The 13,709-nt window shown below is 34.6% G+C and overlaps 1 protein-coding gene across 1 annotated transcript in view; it reads right to left on the reverse strand.

Moving 5' to 3' along the window:
* Positions 1 to 393: 393 nt before the first annotated feature.
* The window catches only part of LOC149813385 (serine/threonine-protein phosphatase PP1-like), a 61,285-nt gene continuing 47,969 nt past the window's right edge, over positions 394 to 13,709 (reverse strand). Inside the window, exon 4 of the mRNA XM_089990783.1 lies at positions 394 to 708. The gene's annotated coding sequence lies outside the window, so the exon portion shown is untranslated. The remainder of the gene's footprint in view (positions 709 to 13,709) is intronic.

The following is a 13,709-nucleotide window of genomic DNA, read 5'->3' on the forward strand; positions in this document are numbered from 1 at the left end:
CAACAAAAAAAAAACCTTTTCTATGTCATAAGAATTTAGTGCATTTATGACTTAATTTTTTAATCACAAAAAAAAACTGTAAGGACACCAGATTATAGCGATTCAAAAGTTTATCCCCACCAAACAGACCAAGTAGATTGTATCCATAAGGTGAGACTCACTTAAAAACCCACAACTCATTGATAACGTATGCACATCTACACCAGAGAGTTGTCCGGTTAAAAGTGGTTTCTTTTTTATGGAACCCATGTTAGAAACTTAACAAGACCATGCATTCAAAGTATCATTTCTGGCCCTTGATCTTCCTAAATAGATGTTGCACAGAACACACTGGAGGCTGAGCTGGGGTGCATGTGGGGAACACAATGCAGATTTAAGAAAATACAATCCAGAAAAAGAAAAAATGTAAGGCCACTGCTTATAACACCAATAAATGAAAATCACATCTGTAAAGCAAGTAGAAATCTGCCACAACTAATATACATGGAAATCGGAGCGCTCCCATATGCAGTCCAAGTCCCAACATTCCACCGTAATATCTTGTGAGTATTTCATAACAAAACAAAAGGCTTTTACACTTGCTCCCAAAGAAATTGAATGTCTTGTCAATTAGACGAAATGAAAGAACGCCAAATAAACTGGAGTCCATTTGATGCGCAAAAGCATCTTCTTGAAATCTCAATATCATGCTTTGGATCCCAAGAAAGGCTGCACATCACGAGAATGAAATTGATGAGAAAAAAAAAGTCAAATAAAGAAATGGAATGACATACACTACTAACATGAGTGCATATATGCATGTGTGATAGAGCAAAGTCCATAGGGCTAAATCCATGGCCTACATTCTACACGCCAGCAGTACACATCCATCTTTTCAGATACGATAAAAGAAAATAAAACGCATATGGTGGCACCTATAATGGTTCCTTCTGTTAATGTACATGCATTTAACTACATGTTCATTGTATGTATTGATATGTATTTTATATAATATACAACCGATAATGCCATTAGGGGCATTTTTGTCATTTCATAGACGCAGTTTTGTTAAAACTTTTTCTGTCTTTTTACTTTTTGTTTTTTATGTTTTCTAGCTGTTGGGACTATCCCAACAGCTAGTTGGTCCAGCCTTGAGGTTCCTTTGTCTCAAGCACTTCAATATAAAATATTTTATTTATTTTTACTTGTGTAACCCTTTAGTGGCATGTGTTTGTGTAACTCTTTGAGTATCTTGCCCATAAGTGGCTCTTTGTATTTGTACACTCGTGTGTGTTCTTGTAGCATTCTTTTGTACACTTTTCCTTGTTTTATTACATTGTACCATAGCATTGGGCTCTTGAAGCGCATGGACTCAAGATTGTGCTCATGTTGAAGGTTTGAGTGCTCGTGTGAAAGCCCCTTGGTGGAATCTTCATCAACCACTCCAATCTTTCATCTTTCTTTCTTTCTCTTCTCTCTAATGGGGGATTTAGCAGTAGTCATTGTTGTTCCCATCAAGTTCAATGGGAGAAACTGCAACATGTGAAAAAGATCCTAATGGGTAAGGATTTGTGGCAATACGTTGATGGTTTTCGCTCAAGAACCTCAACTTATTATCACAAAAACCATAATAAGAGAAGATGGAGAACCTAAAGAGACACTCAAAGAAAATAAAAGAGAGAAAAGGCTTTGTTGGATAAAAAAAAGCCTATAAAGAATGGGAGGTTGGCCATGCCAAAGTTCTCACCTTTTATGGGTAGCATGCACGAAGAGTCATGCTCTAACATACTTGAATTCGATGCCGCTCACAAATTGGACTTGAGAGAACGGATTCATGCTTGAATTTGAAGCCGCTCACAAATGGGTGGATGAAGCATGGCTGTTTGTCAAACTTGTACCTAAAAAGATGTCGCTCACAAATGGGAATTGAGAGATCGGATTCATAATTGTAAGCAAGGTGACAAGTCCATTAGAAAGTACTATAGAAGTCTCAAAAGGCTCTGGGACCAAATGGTCAAATTGGAGCCTATTTGGGAAACTCCAAATGATCTTTCAATTTATAAGAGGACTTACACCCGAATTTGAACAAGCTTAGGTGAATATCATTCATAGGGAAAAATCTCTTCCTTTACATGAGGTTTTGGCCAAAGTTTGTATAGAGGAGACGATTAAAATCTATATATGAATCCAAGGAAACAAAAGATAATGTGTTGGCCGTATCTAAATCTAGAGCCAACACCAATACTTACAAACCACCTCACTTTTCCAAGCCATATTTTTTAAAGTCTCGCAATGATGATGGGAGGAACAAGATCATATGTCACAATTGTGGAGAACCGGGGCACATTAAGCTCTATTGCCCAAAATTCAAATGAAGAAAAGAAAAGGTTGTACCTTTGGGATCTTCTCAAGATGACATGAGTGGAACAGATGGAGATTCAAAACCCATTAAAACCATAACCTTGACTCAACTAGTACAGACTCTACAACCACTCGTCAAAAACTCCTCTTACTCCATTTCGGAAGTCGCAGTCTCTACATCATCATCTCCCGGAAAAGGTTTCTTGGCTTTTAGATTCCAGAGCATCCTTCGATATGACCCCAAAATACATGTTTTTATCGTCGATGAGTTCTCTCTTGGCATAAAGGGCATTGGGAACTTAAAAAAAAAATCAAACTTTTTAATTCTCAAATTAGATTTGTTCTAAAACTTAACTTGAACCTACTTTTCGTATATCAAATCATCGACCATGGGCGTAGTGCCTCATGAAACCAATGTTGGGTGCAAGATCTCCATTAAGGGAAGCGGATTGGAGAAGGCCATAGAGAAGGGACGTTGTTTTGTGTCATCACATTTTAAACTACATGGATCAACTAATTCTTTTAAAATACACTTGTTGCAATGTGTAACATATGGACGTTATTTTGTGGCATCAAAGGCTAGGACATCCTAGCATTTCTAATTTCTCTTATGCACCACATTTGTAAAACTTTTGTAACGAAGAATTTCATTGCACCGATTGCATTCTTCGCAAAAAGAAAGCTCTTCCTTTTCTAAAAAAGACCTTTTGTTTACCTAAATATTTTGAATTAGTACACTCAGATGTGTGCGGGTCGTGCTCCATTGTTTCAAAAGGTGGTTATGCTCATGGTTGTATGTATCGTATTATACGTATCATATACGATACACCTATGTATTGTGTTGTTTCGTACGATATAGTATCAATGCACTTAAAAAATGTCGAAAGTTGTATTTTTTCATTTCGGCTGTAAAAGGGATATTGAGGGGCGAGTTCTGTTAAAATTTGTAATCTCATATAATATCTCATATGTAATCTCATAGGCTTGTAGTACCTTTCTCTTTTTCCTAATTAGTTTTTAGTTTAGTTAATCTTAGTTAGAACATAACTAGAATTAGGCTAGTTTTTTGTTTTTGGACCTTTTTAAGCCTTCACCTTTTTGACTAGTCAAAAAGGTGCTTTTTGAATAAAGTCAAAAAGCATCTTTCAAGGGAGCCGTTAGACTCCCAACAGCGTTAGGAGTCCAACGGCTCCCTTGAAGGTTTCTCATTCTCCTCTATAAATATAGGGACTATTTTCCCTTGTATTTTATGGTTTTTGTGGGATTGTATCCCAAGTTAATAAAATTCTTTTTCTTTTTGAATACCCTTTTCGGATAGTGTGTGTTCTTATGCTTGTATGAACCCTTGTGGTTCTTGTAACCTCTTCGTGAGTGTGTGGTGAAGAGATAGTTTGGTTGTGAGTTTCATTTTCTTTCATGGTATCAAAGCAAGGTTGGTAGAGGCAATCGATACAAACTTTTTTGTGTGCATTGGGAAACGTGTCGTTCAAGTTTTTTCAAGAGAGTAAAGCCTCTTTGAAGGAGTGGTCGTGTGTAGCCTTGAAAGCTTAGAGGGCTACTTATTCTTGCTCTTTGTGGTAGAGTATTCTCCTCTTTTACTCGTTTATTTCTCTCTTCTCCTTCCCAAGTGTGTAAAATGGATGACAATGAAAATGTCACCATTAAGCCCATAAAACTCAACGATTCAAATTATGTAACATGGGCTTCTATCATGAAGCACCTTATTTGGGGAAAAAGTCTATGGAGATTAGTGGATGGAACCGATGAGGAACCTAAACTAATTCTCACCAAAGGAGGAAGAGAAGTACCTCTTTCGAAAGTAGAAAAAGCCAAAGTCATCTCCACATATGAGAAAAAGTGAAAAGAATGGAGAATGGGTCACGCCAAGATCATGTCTTGGCTTATATCTAGTGTTAATATAAAGAAGTGTTTAAGTCTTGCAAAATTTGAACATGCCAATGATGTGTGGGATTATCTTAAGAGAATGTACTCTCTTAAAGATATTGCCCACATATGTAATCTTCAAGAAAAAGTCCGCAATATGGTTCAAGGGGATAAAAGTATTAGAGAATACTACAATAGCTTGTCCGAGCTATGGTAAGAACTAGCTCTCCTTGAACCAAAGTGGCATTGTCCACAAGACATTAAGCTTCGCACAAATCAAGTAAATGCGGAGCATTTTTTTCAATTTATTAATGGGTTGAGGTCAGAATTTGAATCAACCAAATCCGCTCTTCTACACCGGAGAAAGGTCCCCTCCATTGAAGACACAATTGAAGAACTAAGTATGGAAGAAAATAGACTCAAGAAAAGAGTCGCCAAAAGTGATGATGATACAGTTTTAGCCGTATCTAGACCGGGTAATCATGTTCACACATAAAAACCCCCACATGTTGGGAAGACAAATGATGAAAGGCAAGGAAGCGACTTTGAAAAAAGAAAAGTTATTTGCTATTATTGTCGCGAACCGAGACATGTCAAGACTTACTGTCCAAAGCTAAAAAGGCCTTATGAAAAGAAGGTAGCTTCTGTCGAATCTTCAAGGGAGTCGAATGAGACATCTATTGAAAACATGTCTCTAACTCAGTTGGTGGAGGCACTGCAGCCACTCCTCAAAGGAACTTCTTCTGCCGGAGTCGTTGTTTCTTCCATGGGCATTTCTGATCCCAGTAAATCTCTATGGCTTCTTGACTCTGGTGCTTCCTTTCATATGACACCAAACATAAAATTACTATCACAATGTTATAACTCAAGTAGATCTAATGTTTTAACCGCAGATGAAATGTCTCTTGAGATAAAAGGAATAGAGAATTTTGAAAATAGTTCTCAAAAGGATTTTGTGTTCTAAAGATTAGATATATTCCTAAACTTAATTTAAATCTCCTATATGTTTCTCAATTAATTGACCATGGGTATAATGTTTCCTTCTCTTCTCATGATTGTCGAGTACAGGATCACCTGTCAAGGAAGCTGATTGGGGAAGGCCATAGAGAAGGAGGCTTGTACTATATGGATTTTTGGAAATACCCAAGAATACATTATGCTGCAATGTTCAAAAATTAGGCTTGGATCTTTTGCACCAAAGATTTGATCATCCTTGTATGTTCAAGCTTCAGTTTTTTCCAAACATGAAAAATTTTTGTAATGTTGAAACTTTTACATGTGAAAAATGTATTCTTGGAAAAACAAAAAGACTACCTTTTCAAGAAAGAACCTTTGTTTCTACACGACCACTTGAGTTGATACATTATGATGTTTGGGGTCCTGCACCGGTTATGTCAAAATGTGGTTTTCTGTATTATATAATTTTTTTAGATGACTTTACACGACATACTTGGATTTATTTTCTTAAACATAAGTCCGAAGTGTTTTCTTTTTTTAAATATTTCACAGTATGGTCAAAAATCAATTTAAGAATGATATTTCAATATTTTGCACTGATTCAGGGGAAGAATTCTTATCAACTGAATTTAAAGAATATTTGAAATCATATGGGATTTTACATCAAAAAATTTGCCCCTATACCCCTCAACAGAACGGGTTAGCTGAGAGAAAACACAGGCACATTATAGAAACAGCTAGAACATTACTCATCACACATCAAGTTCTCAAAGTTTTTTGGGCCGAAGCTATTTTAATTTTTGTTTATCTTATTAATAGAATGCCCTCATCCTCGATAAACAATATTTCTCCCACTGAAAAGCTTTATAAACAAACTCCAGATTATTCTAGATTAAGGGTATTTGGGTGCAAATGCTTTGTATTTACAGATAAGAATGATAAATTCTCTTCCTGTGATATTCTATGTGCCTTTTTAGGATATGCAAGTCATAAAAAAGGTTACAGGTGTTTCGCTCCTAAAACAGCAAATTATATGTTTCAAGAAATGTATCCTTTCTAGAAAATGACAGTTTTTTTAAAACAAAAACTCTACTGAAATAGATGAGTATTCCTTCTTATTGGACCTAGTTCCAAGGGAGAGTGAAAGAGAAATTAATCAGGATGATCAAATTGATATGACCGATTCTGATCCAGTTAATAGCAGTCAAGAGTGCATTCAATACTCTAGACGAGAAAACTTAGAAAGACAGTGTGTCCTGGATAAATACACAAGGGTGTAAGAAAACAAAGCGTTCGATAAATGTACACTTAAGGTGCAAATACACAAACTCACTAAGGGGCAACCAAAAGCACATAAAGTGTTAAACCCATAAACCCACAAAAGGGTTAAGCCAAAAGGCTAAAAGAATATTTTTTTATTATGACAAATAGGGTAAAAACCCTTTTACAATGAAGCTAAAGCTCCCACTAGAATACAAATACAAAGGAGAGGACCCCTTTTTATAGGGGTTACATTGAGGGCCTTGGGGGGCTCCAATGTAGTCGTTGGAGCCCCTCCAACGGTCACAAATGTGATCGTTGGAGGGGTCCAACGTCTACATTGCCCCCCCCCCAAGGTGGTACGAATATCAAAAAAGAAAATAAGAAAACAGGAAACAGATAAAAGAAAAAGAAAATAAAAAAAGTACAATCATATTCCTAATGGAATGTGCATAAAATAGAAATGACAAAAATACCCTTTTAGGGTATTACAAGAAAAATATGGGTATTACAAGAATATATAGATAGATAGATACGTATACAATATATGTATATATATATGAATATATATATATATACAAAAGAAATTATGGTTACATTTTAACACCCCCCCCCCTCAAACTTTGTGTGGGGGAACAAAAAGTTTGAAGAAATACAAGAAGAAGAATCTCAAGGCTTCAGGATTCTTCAGTAAGGATGTCATTGAAATTTGCAAATGTTTTCCTCCAATTGTCTTTAATGGTGAGCACCTTCCATGATCTATCTAAGGTACTTCTTTCCATCCCATCTTCAAGATCCTGTGGAAAAAACCAAAAAAATCCAAGTAAAAAATATATTTGCACTTTAATCAAGTGAAATATTCCAATCAAGATGAATCAACAAAACCATATCACATGATTCATCAAAAACACAATGATGCAAAAAGATATTCTATGCATTTCAATATGCACTTAATTACCTTATTTAAAGCACAGGATCCATCAAGACAAGATGATTACTTAAGCATACAAAATGTTTTTAGAAGACCAACTTTCAAAAGTAACATACTTGAAAATAAGTAAAAGTAAGAAAATTTTAAAATATATGCAAAAATGTATAATAAGAATGCTTAATGCATTCACACGGAGCAATAATGGACAAACAAGAACCCATGGAGAATATCGACATAGTCCCGAAGGGACAACATAAAGAGCCTTCAAAGAGGCAACTCATAATAGAATATATGAATCTTCATTGAGTGAGGGATTAAAAAGCCATTGTGAGCATATGCATACGATATCATGTAATGAAATGAATCAACACTAAAAAGGTCATTTAATGAACATGCTTCAATCATATTTTAATCAAGTATATTACTTGAGCTTACAAGACGAGAAAAACAAGTTATTGATTTCAGCAGTTCTCTTGAAGGAGATTTCACAATGGAAATACTCAAGAGCATATGATAAAAGAGAGAGTATAAAGCACAAGAGTTCAAAAGTTTTACGTTCACTTATGAGACAAAATAATCAAAATATATTCTTTGATTAAAAAAAACATGTGCACATAGCAATTGTGCTATAAAATGAACATGAATTAGAAAATCTCATATCAAAGCCAAATTTCAAATTTCCATAAATATGGAATTTTGTAAATCTCAACAAAAGTTTATCCACTGCAAGCAATCACCTTATTAGACCTCCAAAAACCCTCAAATCAAGTGTATAAGCGACTAGAACAAGAACATAAATATAATGCCACCAAAGGGCCAAAGATACACACGAAAGTATGTAAACATCTCTTGTCTACATATAATAATACTTGAAATAAGTGTATCAGTGACTAGAATAAGAGTACAAATGCCAACATGGACTAAAAATCACACATAAAAATGTGAATAAACAACTCTTGTTTACATATAATGACACTCTAAATCAAGTATGTTCAGCTACTAGAACAAGAGTACAAAGTCAACCATGGGCTAAAACACACACGAAGGTGTGATAACACATCTCTTGTCTACATAAAATGACACTTGAAATGAGTGTATCAACGACTAGAACAAGGACACAAAAGCCAACCATGGGCTAACATCACACACAATGGTGTGAAACAACAATCCTTGTTTACATATAATGATGCTCAAAACAAGTGTGTTCAACTACTAGATCAAGAGAACAAATTCAACATATTTCTTGTCTAGATATGATGACACTTAGATAAGAGACATAAGAGGAGAAAACATTTGAGGTAAAAAAGCTTGTAATGGAAATACAATTAAAGAACATCAATTTTTCAATATACCTCGAAACATTATGGTTTCAAACCTTAGACATCTATCACAGGTATACACAATTAAAAGCATCCATAAAATCAACGGCCAAAAAATAAACGAGTGACACACTCATAATCAAAGATCACATAACAAGCCATTTAGAGTCAAACTACAAGTTGACAATCTAAAAATGACATAACACGAGGTGCACATAACTCACCTCAACAATCATCTCTGATATAACAATAACAAGGCCATAAAGGATTGATGCATCTTATAACAACTTGTGATGGACAACATAAGAGTGTCATAAAAGGCAAAAAATACTCTTTTTTAAAAACAACATTCTTTTGAGCAATGCTTATGTGAAAGAACCATTTTTGGGATAATCAAGAGTAAAACCAAGCTTTAATATCTCAGAAGAGATAATGTGTAAAACAAGCACCACCTCCACGAAGGAATATGTGCACAAAGGCACAAAAACACTTAGAACAAAATGTACCCAAGGTACAAATGAAGAACACAAATGCCAAAATATAAAGAATTTTATTGAACAATTGGAGAACAATGCTCCAAGCATTTAATATTCTTTGATTGTAATGAGATATGCAGAAACATAAAAAGTGCTATAATCACTTACAATGTCCTATAATGGACAAATAAAAGAGTCAATAGTCAAGTCCACTATGGAACAATACATACACAAGCCTTGAGAAAGGCACTAAAAATAAAAGCCTCTTTAAAGAGTATTCAAACAAGCACTAATGCTTTCACAAAAGATGTGCACGAAGGCACTCAAACTACACTTGAACAAATACGCACAAAGGCGTAAAATAATGCAAACATGCACAAAGGCATGTAACGAAAATATATTGGAAGAAAGAAGAGAGCTTGAGACTCTCAAGCTTTAATTATGCAATTATATGCTCCACAAGTGTAATTCAATGCAAGAAAATGAGAACATATTACCGCCAATGTAGGCATCCTTTAATAGAAATGATACAATCAAGAGGTTTGGAAATCTTATGTGAAAAAATACAAACAAACAAGTTTATAAACTTGCACCATTTAGAAGAAAATCCAAACTAATGAAATCTTTTATACCAAAAGATCTTATTATGCAATAAACACAATATGAAATTTTAAATAATGCATATTAAGATTCTATATAATGTGGGAAGTTCTTTTAAAAGATCTTTCTTAATCTATGTCACATGGGTGCGGGTGCGGGTGCGGGTGCGGGTGCGGGTGCGGTTGCGGGGATTCGGCACTTCCAAAAAACCCGGGTGCGAAAAAATGTGCAGCCCATTTCATAGGGCAAAAATTTTTTTTTAAAAAAAAGCCAAAAAAATTGGACCAAAATGCCCTGGGTGTGGTCAACGCAGCCAGGGTCGGGTTGACCGCACCCACACCCACGTCGAGTCGCGTCGACGCGGTGCGGCACCCTGCTAGCCGAGTCCCTGTGACATAGTTCTTAATGAGCACAATGGTTCATACAACATACCACAAAAATTTTTCAAGAAACCAAAAACATCGAAGGACCTTTATAATCCTTCTTTTCACAAGGATCGCGGAATTCTCACAAATGGTTATCATTAACAAGAACCACTTAGGTTCATACAAAAAAAGAAAGACAAAGACTTAATTTAAATGTGAGAAATTCATATTCAAGAATTACCAAATTCATATATCAATTTTTCGCAAAAAGTGCACTAAGACACACAAACAAGAGAGAACCTCAAAACAAATTAGGTTTCATACGAGAGTCAAGAGTGTTAAGATAAGTTGACCTCTTAAAGTTTTATTTATACTTAAGACTATTTTGGTATTTTCTAAATAATGAGGGACCCATATATAAATTTATTCTTTTGGCTAATCTCTATTTAAACTAGAGTAGATTAGACCTAAATATGATTAAGATGTCTCTCTCTCTCTCTCTCTCTCTCTCTCTCTCTCTCTCTCTCTCTCTCTCTCTCTCTCTCTCTCTCTCCATGGTATCAGAGCCATCGGCCTTGGGAGCGTGATTTCAGGGTCTGCACCAAAGCTTGCGTGAAGGGTACCAGATCGCGTGAAGGGGATCAAATCTAAGGTGTGTCCGGTGAATATTTTTTTTTGGAACCGAGTGGTACAGGTCTTGATAAGTAAGGTACATGCAGATATTACAAAAAGAGCAGTGTCAGCATAACAGGATTTAAATCCACAATTCAACACAGTTCCACTAAACCGATCATACCATGCTTTAAGAGTTTGTTTAAGCCCATATAAAACTTTTTGAAAATGAAAACTTATTTCATTTTCAATAGTTAGACCAGGGGGAGGATCCATGTAAACTTCTTCATTTAAATTTTCATTTAAGAAAGCATTCTTAACATCTAACTCATATATAGGTTGTTTTATAATCGATGCTACTGCAACTAGAGTCCTAACTGTAGCTATGCAAGCTATTGGATCAAATGTTTTCTCATAATCTATTTCATATTCCTTGGAATATACATTTGCAACTAATCTTACTTTATATCTTTCTAGGGACCCGTCACTCTTTGTTTTGACTTTAAATATACACCTATCTTATTGTCTTTTTTTCCTTAGGAAGAGATTGAACTGCCCAAGTATGGGCCTTGTATAATGCATCTAATTCTATTTTCATAGTTTTTACTCATTTTTTGATGTTTTTAGCTTCTTTGTAGTTAGATGGTTCATGATATAAATGAATTGCTAGAAGACAAGGCCTATAGTTTGGAGAAAAATGATTCATAGAAGACAAACCTATTTGCAGGCCTATGTATCTATTCAGATCTTTTAACACTAGATTCTTCAACATTTGTTAGTTGACTATACCTTTCAAAAGCACATGGATGCTCCCCATTATCTCGTCTAGAGTATTGTAAGAGGTTATATCTTTCTTCACTTCTATTAATAGACTCAAAATTATCAATATCATTATTTGATTTAGGTAACAAATCAAATAAGAAGGCATACTTAGATTCTTCCTTAGGTTTTTCAATATCAAATCCATTTTCATTTTCAATAAATGTTACATTTCTAGAGACATAAAGTTTAGCATTTGTTGGATCATAGCATTGATAGCCCTTTTTTATTTTTGGCATATCCAAGAAAAACACATTTTATAACTTTAGGAGAGTTTGTTATATTTTTCAAGAAGTCCAAAGACCCTTAGTTTTTTCAAATCGGGAGAGATTTTAAAATGTTTTTCAATAGAGGTTTTGTTTTCCAAAGTTTGAGAAGGCATTTTATTTATTAGATATACCGCGATGAGAGCGACTTCGACCCAAAAAAAATTTGAAATTTCTTTTAAAATGAGTAGTGTCCTAGTCGTTTCAATAATATGATGGTGCTTTCTTTCAGAAATATCATTTTGTTGGGGGGTCCTAGGACAAGATCTTTGGTGTAAAATACCAGGAGTTTTTAGATAGAATTAAAATTCATTTGAAAAAAACTCTCCCCCTGAGTCGAAGCAGAAGATTTTAATATTTGTTTTAAATTGATTTTTAATGAGATTATAAAAAATTTTAAATCACAAAAAAACTTTGGATTTCAGTTTAAGTATGTCTAATAAAATCATCTATAAATGTAAGATAATATGAATAACCACCTTTTTGACATAACGGGAGCGAGACCCCATACATCCAAATGTACTAATTCAAATATTTCATTCGTTAAAGAAGTTCTAGATCCAAAAGGCATCATTTGCATTTTTTCAAGTATGCAATCTTCACCTACAAATTCCTTATCCTTACAGAATTTTTCGAAAAAAAAGAAAATAAGATAATTTAAATATACTTGGGTGTCCTAATCTTTTATGCCAAAGATCTAAATTAATATCTTTGATATGATTACAAAAAGAGTTTTTGGGTAAACATAAAGAATCCATATAATAAAGATCTCTTCTATGGCCTTGTCCAATCAGCTTCTCTAACTGGAGATCCCGCACCCAACAAGCCTTAGATGAGAAGAATACTTTACACCCATAATCAGAAATTTGAGATACCAAAAAAAGGTTTAAATCTAATTTTTTAATAACCCTCACATTTGGAAGAAAAAAACTTTTTGAGATATTATTGAGGTTTGCTATAGTTTTAACTTTCAAAGAAGTACCATCGGCCACATGAAAATTATGAATTAGTACAATCGGATAATAGATACTTGGTATGAGTCAAGTGAAAAAAGGCTCCTGAATCCAAAATCCAAGAAGACTTACCTGGAAGAGAAGAAGAAATAGCGACATCGGATGTAGAAGAAGTGGCTTTAAAAAATTATGAGACAGCCTCCGCTATTTGGGCAATTGTTAAATCATTGAAGTTGCCCCCTTTATTTGATTCTTTAGGTTCTTCACTTACGGTGGTTACTTTCTTGAGCTTGAGGCAATCCGGTCTTATATGCCCATGTTCTTTACAATGGTGACATAATTTTACCCTTATATCCTCCATCATTATGTCCTTCTCCATTGAATTTTCATTTAAAGTGAGGTGGTTTATAAGTTTTCACAAAAATTTTGGGTCTCGATACGACAAAAACCTCATCATTAGACTTGTGTATTCCAAGTCTTGTTTCTTCTTAACAAATTTGAGCAAAAGACTTATAGAAGGAGTCGAAGTAACATGAAACAAGGAGGACCTAACTTGCTTAAATTATTGTGGTCAGAGACGATAAAGAAAAGAGAAAAGGTTTTCTCTTTCAACTTGTAATTGTCTCATTTTAATAGCAGAACCTTTCCATTTTGGTTTTAATATAGTTAGTTCATCCCAAATAAGAGATAAAATACCATAAAAGTCTCTTACACCATTATCTTGTTGTTTGGTATATTATGTATCTTGTCTTGAATATAATATAGCCTAGCCATATCTTTTTTAATGAAGATGTAAGAGGATCCATGCATCACATGTCATTTTAAATTTAATAATGTTGGTGGTGATCTTGAACTTCATGGTATTCATGAACCATCAGAGAATTTGAGCATTGCTAGCTTCCCAATCCTCCAACTTGTTTTGGTATT

The sequence above is a fragment of the Nuphar pumila genome, chromosome 16, assembly GCF_984573655.1.
Source record: "Nuphar pumila chromosome 16, dmNupPumi1.hap1.1, whole genome shotgun sequence".
NCBI classification, from domain to species: domain Eukaryota; kingdom Viridiplantae; phylum Streptophyta; class Magnoliopsida; order Nymphaeales; family Nymphaeaceae; genus Nuphar; species Nuphar pumila.